Genomic DNA, 14,111 nt, shown 5'->3' on the forward strand with positions numbered 1-14,111 from the left:
AAGTTTGAGTCATTTGCTGTTTTGATTTGATCCAAGATCTCTAAGTCTGTGAATGGACAAGACAGAGAATTTCACACACGCATTTCACCTTATCTTCCTGAAGCCTGAGAGTTACAAGAAGCAGCCTGCTATGATGAACTTGTCTGTGGAAGGCAAAGTTGTTATATAAATTAAAGAAACCTTAAGTGAAATCTATAAATAAAATAGAAAAAAAAATTCTTCTCCCCATGTGTCTGTGACTTCTTTTCTTTGTTGTCTTTATTTCTTCCCACTAATCTTCTCAAGAGAAGTTGCTGTTTTCTCCCTCATTGCCTTCATTCTTGCAGGTCAGTGGCACTCTGTGTTAGTGAAGTCCTGGAGTGACACCTGCATGGTGTGAAACTAGTCCCTCTCTGATATTGAGAGCTGGGTCGCTGTTTGGTTGCACCTAAAAGCCTTTCACACATCATGACTAAACCACTATTTTCTCCTCTCTTACAAATACTTCCTTTTGCCCTTGGGTTTAATCTTTTCCTTCTTGCCAGCTGTCTCTTTTTCTCTCTGTTTTTCAGAAATTGGTTATATAAACCCCTCTCCACACACTTGGGAAGGCTCTGCCATAATTTGCTAATTTTCATTTAAAATCGTTTGCACATTTGATGCAATCCAGTTTGGCTGACAACACATTAGGCTGCTCGAAATGAACGATCCCAAGGGTAGGAGAGTGCCTCCAGGTGGGGACAGAGGGACTGGCTATGCCTGTGTTTGAGATGTCCCCCTCCTCCTGAGGCAGGTGCTGCAAAAAGCACAAAACAAACCAACCAAAGGAAATATCCACTACCTTTACATCTCAGACTGCCTTGGGCACAGGAGCTAAAACGGGTTAATGGCAGAAAGGCTTTTAGGCAAAAATGACCTTTCAAATGCGATTACTAGGAAAGTGATTTCGAAGCCAGTGGGACAGAGGCATGGAGTAAGCTGTCTCTCTGACACATATCAACAGAGACCTTCACACTGACTGATTATAATGAATACAGAGTTGACATTAGCAGAGACAAAAAAGTTGCATGAGCACCACGCTGCCTTCAACAGTTCTCTTTGTCCTTGAAAACTTTCTCAGGATCAAAAGGCAGTAGTTTGGCTCACCCAGGGGCTGCACAGGTACATGTTTCTCTGGAAGTCAGAAGCATTTCACTCCCCAGAAAGAACATAAAACATCTCCAAGTGATGTACAACCATTCCTGCAGTTCTGTGGAAATGCAAAGGGGACTTTACATAAGGCTTGTGCAGCAGTGCTGGGCCAGGTTCAGCCCTGGCACAGGCAGAGCAGGCTCTGCCAAGCCCGGTGGAGAGGCTGCAGAGAGAAGTCACCTCACAGTGCTAAGGGTGGTTAGAGCATTTAATTTATTTAGGACTTCAATTTCTTTATGTAGTAGCTTGGAGACAAGGCACCTTACAGGATATTTTTGCAGAAGTAGCCTGTCCTGGGGAGGGCAGGAGAGCTGTGCCACACACCACTCTCCTCCTGATGCCCCGCCTGTCACACCCTGCACACCTCCACTCCAATTTGCTGCAGTGAGGGGAGCAGGGTTTGCATTTCTGACAGAAAGCTGCATGCTGTGGGCCAGTGCCTATCAGATGTCAGCCAGCCGTGATATTTAGATGTAAAGCATTGTGCTAGAGAAGTAGAGCCCTTTATAAACACCTTCAAAAGCTTGCACTTGCTGTGAGATATGGCACCAGCAACAGCAGAACACATCATCAGTTGTGCAGGTTTCTCAGCTGCTAAAGCAATTTGTTAGAGAAACTTATATAAAGAGAAAGTGGTCTTTTCGAGTGCAAGAAATATGTTTAAATGCTTGTCAGTGGCCAAGTCAGTACCCACAGTCCTTGTTCTGTATTTATTCAGGCTTTATTCCCAGCACATATTAACTACAAGTCTTTGGGAATTTTATTCACATAAAAAGAAAGTTAAAAAAAGAGAGTAAGTTGGCTCACAGTACCCTGGTGTTTTCTGTTACAGCAAACCTGTGAAGCTGGGCAACAGCCAAGCAGTTGGAATGGCTAAGTGAATTAGTAAGATCAATCAGAGTAAATTATGGGATATGTTACTCTGATAAGAATTGAGATTTCACAAATGCAAAAATGATTAATTCTTCCAAAGTAAGAAAAACAAGACAATTCACTGAGTTACATATGGAAGCTGATGTATGCTTTGAGAACACATGGGTTTTGGCTTGTTTTGCAAGATACCAGGTGCCTTAAGCTCCTCTGATTCTTTGCTGAATAGGGCTATCTCTCTGTACAAAACACGTGAAGACGACATGATCAGAGCACAAACTCTCAGACAATTTGTTTCCTGGTGAGCTTGCAATTATCTTCTGGAGCTAGCATCCATCTTTCTCACTTGTCTAAAAAAAAAAAAAAAAAAAGGAAAAAATCAAAAAGCAAGAATTATTAACACAGCATCTGAAAAATAGAACAAAGAAGCTCCTGGGGAGTACTCACCTGATTTAAGAGTACTAGCAGGTAAAGAACTGCAATACTGCGTGCACTGACCATTGTATGCCTCTGAGTACCCTCCATCTCATATCTGCAACTTAAAACAACAATATTCATCCCTTCGCCTCGAGGCACAAATTCTTAAAGCCCCTGTGCAAAAGTACATGATGACACACATGAGTGGAGGTTCCCTTAGAAACAAAAGCAAACAGGGCTTTTATTTTCTCACTGTCGGACCAACCCCACCCATAACATGCCCATGAACACACTTGCAGTGGATAGTGAAATTTTCTGATCCATCTGTTTTCTTGGGAGCAATTCATCCATAGTAGCCATTAATTCTGGAAATGTTTTTATTGCAGAGGAAGGGGGAAATTTATTAAAGAGATCAGGATTTGTTGGACTTTTTTTGATTGGTCCTAATTATATTCCCAGTGACACATTTGAGAGAAAACACAAATCATGCTTTGCTTCCCTTAGTTTTTGTGTTTCATTTTTTCCCACCCAGTTAAGTTATCTCTTAATAAATGCAACATTATATGAGCCTAAGAGCTTTGTTCTTTTGACCTAGGTTTCAGTGATTTACTTTAAAACCTTATCAGGTCCAGAAAACCAAATTATGTAAAGCAGAAACTAGAAATACTAGAAACTTCTGAGAAACGTAAAGATTGGTTTGAGAGAGAGAATGAACTAACTAGCTTGAATAGAATAACATTCAACATCAGCCTGCTCCGTCTGTAACATGACACATTGGAGTAAAATTCAAGCTAAGTGTGCTGAGTGGGTAGACACTGATCCTGTGGTTGAGTGACATGCCTAGGTCATTAGTGGCACTCTTAAATTTGCCTTTTTTCTGACAAATTATGTTCCTTGAATGTGATCTTTTATTGCAAGCCTGTATTCTTTCTGTTCTTCTTTCTGTCTCTTGTGAAGGTCCCAGTCTAGATGTGGCATCAGCCCTGCTACTCAGGAGAAAAGCAAAATAAATTTTTAAAAGAAACCTAATGAAGTAAAGGGCCTGACAGCCATAAAACACTGACTTCTTGATATTTTTCTTATTGTGTCATTAGAAGTCCCATCTCTGCCTTTCCTATCCCATACAATTAAGAGTTCACTTTCCCCTATAAAGGATATAACATATTAATAATCCATCAAATAGCAAGCAATCCATGGATGTTCAGCAACTCTTTCAGAGTTAGTGATCTTCTTCTGATCTGTTTTATTGTGAGTGAAGAGATTACTGTGTGTACTGTGATTTGAAGTTTCTTGGCATACATACTTAAAGGTATAAATAATATGAATAGCACCAAGGAGTAATTACCACCTGACATAGCACACCTTGTCCTTTGGACAGAATTCTATTGATTCCAGGCTGACTCAAATGAATGTAAATGGAAAAAAACTTTCAGGCTCAGTTTATCCTCCTGTCATCCCTATCCTTTTATAGTAATTTCTATGAACACGTTGTAAATAATTACCAAACTTTCTACTTTGTGACTCATACCTAACTAGCCTTGTTTCTGTCTGCAATACATGGTGCGTGTGGCTAATCAGGACCCTAGTGTGTTATGGACTTCACTTGAAAATCCTTGTTTTTTGGACATTGCCGTTGCACCCAATATATTACAGAGAGATTGAGGGAATCTCAGCCTCTGGATTAAAGCAGCAAAAGTTCAGGGAAATGTAGGTCTCAGGCGTATACCTATTAGCACTGTGAAAGTAATTGGTAATATTTTTTTCAAAAAATAAAAGCTTTTACATTAATTTAGGGCTCATTTTAATTTTTAAAAAGTCATCTAGAGCAGTGTGAAACAGGTTTACAGCATGAAAGCTCTCATCAAACATTTTAAAGATGAAGGGTTGATACATGTCCTATCTCGCCTTGACAGTTATTGCACACCATAATCTAGTGCTGCCAGTCAGATCCAAACAAAGGAAACAGCAGTTGTCTGACAGCGAATCACTTCTCACCTCAATTAATATAAATATTGAGTTTGCACAAGTAGACTTGACAGTTTGAGGCATGCCCAAATTTTCTGTGTAACTAGTACTTAATGACTGATACTCAATACTTGGACCTGGCCCTGGGGGTGAAGTCAACAGTTAAGAACTTTGTTTTGTGGAAGTGACTGAAGGCTCAGCAGAAGGATTCAGTGGCCTTTGTAGAAGTTTTGGAAATAACATGTAGCTGTAGATAGAAAGGCTTCTGTGGGGGACACCTCCCTTGCATTTCTGAAGTGAATTCTCTTTCCTTCAACTCCATCTCATTCAAGTTTGCCTCATACAAATACTCTAATGAATACATCAATGCTAGTAAATGTTCCCCAGAGCACACGGTGCCTAAGCCACATCTATAGAGTGTGTGAGCAAAGCCAAATCTGAGTACATAAGTGAGTGTGTTTATAGAAGCAGGAATTGATTCTAAAAGTTGTGTTTATCCAGCAAAGAGAAGAAAGGTATTGCATTAGTAATACATCCAACAAAATCTTTCCTCTAATTTAACATGCCTTTAGATTATCTGCCATTCAGTTAGAACCAGTTAATTCAGATGAGAAACCAGGGACCAGGTCAAAAAAGCCCGCTTTGAAAAAACCTATTTTAAATAAAGTATCTGCCCAACTCCAACTCTAGATAATTAGTTCAAATCTTGCAAAGGCTGATCCCAGATACTGAAAGGCATGACCGTCTTTAGCATCTTATCTGACTTCCTAAAATGCTATGGTGGTCTCATTTAATTTCCTAGACAGTGGACAAATTACTCCCAGCAACAGCCCTAGTTAGTCACTTCACCTTCTGTCCAGGGTCTTAATCAACAAAGATACTAAAATGCCTTGTAATCCTTATTAAGGGGGCTCTTCTGGGTTAGGATTTGTTGACAAGGATGGGAAAGAAAGCTTTTAGTTTGGGTATCTGAATGTACAAGAGAAATACAGATTCTGAATGAAACAAGACTGGTTAGGACTGTTACATTGTCCTGGAAAGATATCTGTAACAGAGTTTCAGTGTCTTTAAAGTTCATCTCTCAAACCAATGCTGATAAACTTGAGTAGTTTGATTTTCAGCAATCCCAAATACCTGCTCTTGCTTTATTTGCAGGAGTAAACAGACATTGATTGCAAAAAATTGCACCACTTAATTATAGGTATAAACAAATGTTCGTATTTTTCTTCAGTGTGGTCTGATTAGGGGGAAACACCATTTCAACCTGGTGTCTGTAACCAAAATGAAAGAGATGTGTGTATGTGTAACACAGAGAGAAAACCAGCAACAGACCATTTATGTGGTTGGTAAGACTGTGCTAGCAAGCATATTGGGTATTTTTCTTTTACGTTCCAGTTTGTGGTCATGGCACATACAGGTGTAAGTGGCTGTATGATAACATGTCACACACCAGCCTTTTTACCTTGCTCCATTTTTGCGGTCATGGCTTTATGCAAATACGTGTATCGAACTTTGGTGGTCACAAATGAACTCTGAGAGTCTTCAGAGAAATAGAAAAACAGTCTTACCATGACAGAAGAGTTGCACAAGTTTTATTCAGCTTATTGATCAGCAGGCCATGTGGTAACCTGACCTTTTTAAGTCTCTAAATACGAGTAGCATCTGCTGGCAGAAGCAACCTTAATGAGGTTGAGTAGAGGTCAGATAAAGCTGGATATACAGGAATAAAATGCAGATTTCTGGCCATTAAGACAATTAGCTTTTTGAGAAGCACAGAAAACAATGTAGTGGAATCTTTTTTTTTTTTCCTAGAAAAAGGAGCAAAGGTGTTTTAGAGATAGACTGGACATATTTCTAATATATGGGTTTAATCAGTCACGAATGATGGGGCTCAGTGAGAAACCCAAGAAGGGATATTCAGTAGCCTTTGCCATGTTCAAGGTCCAAGTTAAGGGCCACAACTAGCCATTCAGAGCATTTTGGACTTGGGGGATTCTACCACGATTCTCACGAACTGAAGGTTTCACAGACAAAGCCAAGGCCTGGAGGTAAACAGCTGTATTGTAGTCCCACTTTCTTTCTTTTCTTTCTACATGTGTTCTTCTTGCCTACACTCTTAGAGCCACCACACTCTAGAGATGGGGAACTGGAAGAAAGCAGGTTATTTCCACAGGTCAGGGGAGCAGGATTACACTACAGACTGCATGATGTGTCCAGATGTTTGCCTGATGGGTTCTTAAAAAATTCCTGTGCAGGAGAACTCCAGGCTTCTGAGAAGTTGCTTCCAATGTTACACTACATTTACAATCAGACTCTTTTTCCTAAGATTTACTCTAAATTTAAGTGGTGAATTAGGCAAGTACTTGAAGAGACAAATGAAATATTCTATAAACAGCTGCAAGAAGTCTCAAAATGCCTAGCCCTTGTTCTTGTGGGGGGCTTCAGCTGAGCACATGTCTGCTGGAAATTCAATACAGTAGAGAGGGAACAGCCTAGGAAGTTTCTGAAGTGTGTGGAAGGCAACTTCCTCACACAGCTGGTGTGAGCAAGCGAGGGAGGATGCTGCTTAACAGCAGCTGAACATGAGCCAAGGTGTGCCCAGGTGGCCAAGAAGGCCAATGGCATCCTGGCCTGGATCAGCAATAGTGTGGCCAGCAGGACCAGGCAGGGATTGTCCCCTGTACTGGGCACTGGTGAGGCCACACCTCGAGTGCTGTGTCCAGTTCTGGGCCCCTCACTGCAAGAAAGGGATTGAGGTACTGGAGGGAGTCCAGAGAAAGGAGCTGATGAAGGGTCTGGAGCACAAGTCCTGTGAGGAGCAGCTGAGGGAGCTGGGGGTGTTTAGCCTGGAGAAAAGGAGGCTCAGGGGTGACCTTATCACTCCCTACAACTGCCTGAAAGGAGGCTGTAGCCAGGTGGGGGTTGGCCTCTTCTTCCAGGCAAGCACTGACAGGACAAGAGGACATGGCCTCAAGCTGCACCAGAAGGTGTTTAGATCGGATATTCAGAAAGATCCCTTCGTCAAAAGGATTGCTGAACATCGGACCAGGCTGCCCGGTAGTGCGGCGGAGTCACAATCCCTGGAGGCATTTAAAAGACACGTAGATCTGCACTTGCCACATGCTTTAGTGGTGGACTTGGCAGTTCTGGGTTAATGGTTGGAGTTAATGATCTTAGAGGTCTTCTACAATTTAAACAATTCTATAATTCTATGGCTTCATGTCCTACCCTTTGTGGAAAAGGGTACAACTTATTTCTGCCTTCTTTAAAATAAATTCTATGTGTTTGCAAAGTGTTAACATCTTCCTTCTGTCTCTACTTCCTAGACTAAACAATCCCAATTCTCTTAACCTTTCTCAGAGGTTCATGTTTTCTAAACCCCTTATCATCTTGTTGCAGTTATCACAAAATGTAGCACCCAAATCTGGATGCAATACTTCAGCTGAGGTTGCACCAGTGCCAAGTAGAGCAGAATAATTACCTCTCTTGTCTTATACCCAGCACCCCTGCTAATACATCTCAGAGCAACATTTGTATCTCTGCAAGAGCATCACATTGTTGTGAAGAGAGGCTTGAAAATGTGACCCCAGAAGTTTCAGAATCAAAAAGGCACATAAAAAGAAGCAGGAGGGTAGGGTGGGGGGTGGGTAAGGGCATGGGGATGGGTGCAGGGAGCTTGTCACATTTCAGTCACACAAAATGGGGGCCTGGTTCAATATCCTCAAATGTCTTTTACTGGCAGTTCTGACTAAAAATCAATTAACCTCTATAGACAAACCTCATTTAATTTGCACCACTGAGTGGGAAAGCTCTAGCAAACTTTCTGCAAATTGACAGATGAACTAGCAAACACTGGAAAAATCATTGAATGGCAGAACAAACAGTGATAATTTACCTGCAAAATGTTACCAATTTTGTAAAGCTCTTGAAGTAGGTGAGCCCTTGCTGAGGAAGCTCTATGCAATACTGTAAATCTGGGGGAAACTTTTAGAATTGGGATCTGGAGGGAGGCACAATGTACAATTTATATGGCATGCCAACTGATACCCTGCAAATTGGAGAGGTAACCATTTAATGTAACTGTCTTTATAGGGCTACTAGCCACCTTTTAATCTGTGGCCCAGTTAGTCATGGGTTTCTGCAAACTGTGAGAGCTTTTTTTAATTGCCTGGGCCCCCCCAAAGCATGATGCTTAATTATATCAGTCATCTCAAATACTCCTCTACCTGAGTTTAACACATTGTAACAATGACTTTTCACCTTAGTAAAATCAGAAAGGTCTGACTTAAGAAAATGTAGGATGTGAAATACAGCCGGGAGGGTAAATAGACTGCCAGTCATTTATGGACTATTTACAAATATTTCTCTCCATTTGAAGATTTATAATTCCAGTGTAACCCACTTTCTTTCAACAATAAACAACAAGCAGAAAGAGCCTCCTCAGCTCCCCCTCCCAGGACCCTGACAGGCTGGGAAAATTTCTCCTTTAGGCCACTTGCCTATTTAAAGTGTAAGTCTGATTGATTTTACAAGAGAGAAAGAAAGAGTGAGGGTGTCATTGTGTTTCAGAACCTTTATCAGGAGTTTGGCCAGGACTGTCACGGGTAATTTGCTTGTTAGCTTGATGAGAAACCTCACGAGCGTTGTGATACAGGGGCTGTATAAGATGTCTGGAGTGTCTAATGATCTGCAGCAGAGAGAGAGGGTACATGTTAGAAAAAGAAGCAGGAAGACTTGATATAATTCTCCAGTTCCTTCCCTTTCAGAGGAGATCTGAAGGTAGAACTTATACCTGCACACCCCATTTCTGAGGTGGGAGAGCTGCTGTTCTCACCAAACATGTTAATATTAAAGTACCATCTCAAGGCAGTGCAGCTGAAGCAGACACTTAGAGCTGGGCTCCAGAGGATGTGCAGCAAGCAGCTGCACAGTCCCTCTCACAGAGCAAATGCGCTCTGAATAAAGACTCAGGAAGAGGAAGTGCCGTCTTTCCTTACAGCTGAGGCTATCAGATGCACTGAAGTGACATGTGTTCCCCTACACCATACAGTCTGCAGCAGAGCCCAGCTCAGCCCTGGGCAGAGTTTGTGGCTACTCCACACTATAGTATTGTGTAGCATTTCATTAACAGACGTTTCATCCTGAAGGCCAGCCTTTACCAGCTAACAAACAGCTCACAAAATCTGTGTACAGTGAAAAAACATTCCCTATTTCATGTATTATTTCATAAAACATTCCCATGGACCTGGCCCAGGTGAGTAAGCGGGAGCCACTGAGTGAGGCTAGAGTTATCTTCCCATGCAGAGGCACACTGTTCTAACAAACAACAAATCTATACAAATATTACCCACTGACACTTTTATGCTTTTCCCTCAAAACATGCATTCTTGGGCCATGCTAGCAATTTTATTACTGCTGAGCAAACGAACAGGAAGATGGAGCTATCTTAAATGCTTGTGTTTCTTTCCCATGGAAGTTTTATGGAGGTTAGAGTCAGGCTTTAACCTTCCCAACTATGCTGTATGAAGATGGTAAGGAGAAGACTTCCTTCTTCTCCACCTCTTTTTCTTTTTTTGGTACTAATAAAAAGCCCTTTCTAGTACTTGTTGTGCATCTTTACCTTATGGATAATAGTATTGTCTCAAATTGACATGCATTCAGCAAAACTTTTATGAGTTATCATTTGCGTACTCTCCACTCTATATAGAACTGTAATGTTAGAAGAAATTCACTGTGTTCAAAGGTTAGAAAATGTGGATTATTTCAGAGCTGAGTGCATTTGCACCAGATGAACTGAATTTTAGAGCAAAGTTTGGGTGATTTTTTTTGCAACATGTTTTTTGTATCAGTAATGCATTCATTTAGATTATGTTCTAGCAAACCCAAGACAAGGATCAGGCACAGCCCTGCAGGCATTTTTACAGATTGGTTGTTAGCACATTCTCTGCCATGCATTTGACCCACATTGGATAGACCAGGTGACTTTCAGACTGCATGTAAAAAATCCACATCGAGTTCTGCCAAAATAACCCTTTGGTTGTACAGACACTTCCTGGGGTCAGACACTCTGGTTCTGTGTTTGCATGAGTTAAACTGCACTGCAGAAGGGGGAGGGGGTGCCTTCCTCCTCCTGAAAAATGCCCTGTAGAGGCCACGTGAGATTTTCATCCTTCCAGATGGAAAAAATAAAGAGAGGAAAGTGGCAAAACTTCCTCTATGAGCAGACATCTGCTGCGTTTTTCTTTCTGTTAATTGAGCCTGTTTCTGAGACAGAATTTTGAACCTCAACTTCCCCTGCTGCAGGGCATGCTGCTCAATAGCCAGCAGTGTTTGTTGAATTTGCAACATGTTTATTTCTCCATTCAAATTCATATTCTAGATCTAGGATGGTTTCCAAGTAGTGAACAGCACTTGCAGGTGGGCCAGCGACTGCTGGCTGGCCACAAAATGCAGATTGCACCTAGTACCTCAGGTGAAAAATCAGGATGACACGAGAATTATGCCTTGAACTTTACCTCTTACTGTGCCTGACCTGGACGATGCTCCAAGTGCCGATGTGCCAAGTCTCAGCCCAGGGAACCAGAAAAGGAAGGGGGTGGGAATCAGCTTGTGAGCAAGCAGCTCTTATGCCCACGTCCCTCTCAAGCAGATCACCCTCAAACAGGACATCTGAGAAAGAGGTTTTGTTAGCTATGATCAAAAATACTGGCCTTCCTTTTTAATACAAATCTGCTTAAAAACCGTAATTCAGCCTAAGGTCAACAAACCTCTGCCACCAAATGCATCTCCTGGCAGTGGGACCCAGCAACATTTCTAGTGGCAGTAGCTCTCAGCTCCCTGTGAAACCACAGACAGTCTTATAGGTGTTTAAATATCATTGCTTATCATATATTGGGACAATAATCCAACTACAGACCTCACAGACCTGCTTTGAAAAATTCTGATCCTGTTTTCAATCACTGCACAGCCACAGTGGCACCTCTGACACAGTGCCTTCCTTGGCAAATAACTCAGCCACTTTAATTTAAACATCATTTTCCTCATCATAACAATAAGGACAATTATATACCAACTTAAGACATTATACTGACTTAAGACATATATGCATGCTATTTAGAGTTCATACGTCCTGCCTGTACCCAATCCTGACTTGCTTGTCTTCTCTAGTTCTTTTTGGCTTGCAAGGTCCTGAATCAGGACTCACATACAGCACCTCATAAAATTAGGTCCTGCCCTAGGCTCTTGGTTCTGTACCAGCACAAACTTTAACAGCTGTAAATGCTGAAAGGACTAAGTGGAAGCACTCTTGGATCGTTTAGAGAAGGTATGCAGCTTTTAGAAGCAATAGAGTGGGTATACAGTGCCAACAAATCTGAGATGGCAGTATTTTACACTATGCAGCAAATATGGAAAGGGCCATCTGCGGTGCAAGGCAGGGGAAAGCCTGGCCTGACGCTCGCTTACTGCTGTCAACCTGTACAGCAGGAGTGAGATGTAACAGCCTGGGTGCTACAGAGCAAACATAACTCGAGTGTAGGAAAAGTGAGCACAGACGCAGTGTGATTCAAAGCAGGCAAGTGAGCTGCTGCATTAACTCCTCTGAATGAAGTTTCCTGGAAGGACCCCTGAGCATGACCCTCAAGCACAAGTCTCTGGGTTTTTGCCAAATTTATTTGAGAAGGAAGGAGGGCGGGAGGCATGTTTTCTCGAGGGGAAAAAAACCTCACCCCGTTAAAGCTTTCTGTTGCCAGGGAAGGTCAGGGAAAATTCAGGAAAACTCCTTTTTATGTTCTTTATGATGTTTACTCTGTTGCGCAGAGCCAAGAAGGGATGAGAAAGGCTGCAGCATGATGCAGGGCTGCAAAAGCTGTGTGTATTTAATAGGGTGACATAAATGGTGTGTTTCTCTTTGCCGTCTGCCGAGTGCTGCGGGGAAAATCTGTCCTAAATAGCCAAACGAGAAGCCATGAGAGCGTCTGCTGGCTCTCGTCAGCCGGCCGTCCCCTGGGCCAACCCGCGGCCCCGACGGGAAGTACACAGCGGATGTTTAATGAAAGGGCTGCTGCGGCTTATCTCCGCGAGCAGGGGACTGCTTTGTGAACTCGCTTGCTTTGAAAGATATGTGGCCCACTATGCTGGTATTGTTGGCTCTCGCTTTAAGCACAGCCACATGATTCACATAGGAGCTGTGCGCTGCGTCTGCCAAGGAAAGCTTCCCCCAGCCCTTCCCTGGTTAGGAGTAAACTCGGCAGAGGGTCATCGAGGTCACAAGATCTGCCTGTTATTGCATTTTACAGGAAGGAAGATACGTTGTCTTAAGATCAGTTTATCATCTGACTTTCCTGTGAAGAAGACTGAGGCTATTTTCCTGTGTACCACCACCCCCGTAATTCCCAAACGAGTGTGCTCTGTTTGCATCTCCTGTCAGCTCAGCTGTGTGCGTTTCTGAAACAGCCCAGTATTAAGCAAACAAATAAAAAAGCTATTGTGAGACATCGCAGAGTCCACATCCCTTATCAAACTGCCTGACAGGCCGGGATAAATCTCTTCCTCGAGGCTGCCTGTCATCTCCCTCCCTCCCTCTCAGCGTCAATGCACAATCAAATCCGTTGTGGTGAAATAGACTCAGCTGATAATTGTGGAGAGAGTTACTTACACGGATGCTGAGAGCAGCAAAGAGCCTAGCAGACTCCTCTGCTTTCGAGGCGGTTTCTTTTGAGCCTGCTTCTTTGAAGAACCACAAGTATTTGGTTTTGTTGGATTTGGGGTTTTCTGGTTTTGTCTTTTAAAGTCCCAGGTTTCTAAGGCGTTTTTTTTAAATAAGATCTGCTTTTTCTGTGCAAGGGGGCAAGCAGCAAGCAGAGCTGTCTCCCTCCCCGCCCAGCCTCCTTTGAGAGGTCCCTGCTTTCATAAGGTTTTCAGCTGGGGAATGGTTGCCTGTTTCCTCCCTGTGCTCACTGTGACAAATGCATTTTTGTGACCAGGAAACTGCAGATGTTACAGATGCACTAAGGCATATCTTATTAGCTAATGATTCTTAATCTCTGAAGAATTACACATATTGAACAATGCCATTCATTGAGTAACAGTTGAAGGGAAACATCCTGACTCCAAAGTATGTATGGGGGCAGCTTTAATTGTGTTCTCTTTTTCTACATGTGTAAAGCTAAAATAACCTTCCAGTGCTCCCCTCATCTAAAGAGCGCTGTTTAACCTAGCAAGAAACAGCATGTGCCAGAATAAATTTGCTGGTTTTCAAATGACCCTGTTTTCTGGACTGCAAAGCTGCATTAACAGGAAAAACAGCCACTAATATTTAATAATATCCACTAAATTTTGCAATATTCATCTGGTTAGATTTCTCATCTGGTTTTGCATGCCTTTACCTTTGTCATCTAGTACCAGGGGTCTTCACACTCCCGTAACAATACAGAGGGCAGAAGGATCTGAAAACAATGTCACTGAAGATCCAATTTCATTTACAAGCCTGTTGAACTTACAGTTTTAAGGCAGGATCACAACTCGCATCACTATTCCCACAGCATTTTCACTACCTGTGAGATGAAGCCATCTTTTCTAGTTTTTCAAAGTCAATGTTTCTCTGAAAGTAATTCAAATCCTGATGTTAAATCCTACATCCAGGACCACAGCTGCTGTTCACAGTTATGGAAGGCAAAACAATAAGCTTC

General features: G+C 42.3%; 1 long non-coding RNA gene across 1 annotated transcript; it reads right to left on the bottom strand.

Moving 5' to 3' along the window:
• Positions 1-421: 421 nt before the first annotated feature.
• Positions 422-13,316, bottom strand: LOC109144040. The gene is made up of 5 exons (XR_002044518.3): positions 13,079-13,316; positions 10,938-11,091; positions 8,995-9,109; positions 2,488-2,631; positions 422-2,390 (listed from the first exon to the last, which is right to left on the bottom strand). It is a non-coding gene; the product is annotated as an uncharacterized LOC109144040 (long non-coding RNA).
• Positions 13,317-14,111: the final 795 nt, after the last annotated feature.

Source organism: Corvus cornix, chromosome Z (assembly GCF_000738735.6).
Source record: "Corvus cornix cornix isolate S_Up_H32 chromosome Z, ASM73873v5, whole genome shotgun sequence".
Lineage (NCBI taxonomy): Eukaryota > Metazoa > Chordata > Aves > Passeriformes > Corvidae > Corvus > Corvus cornix.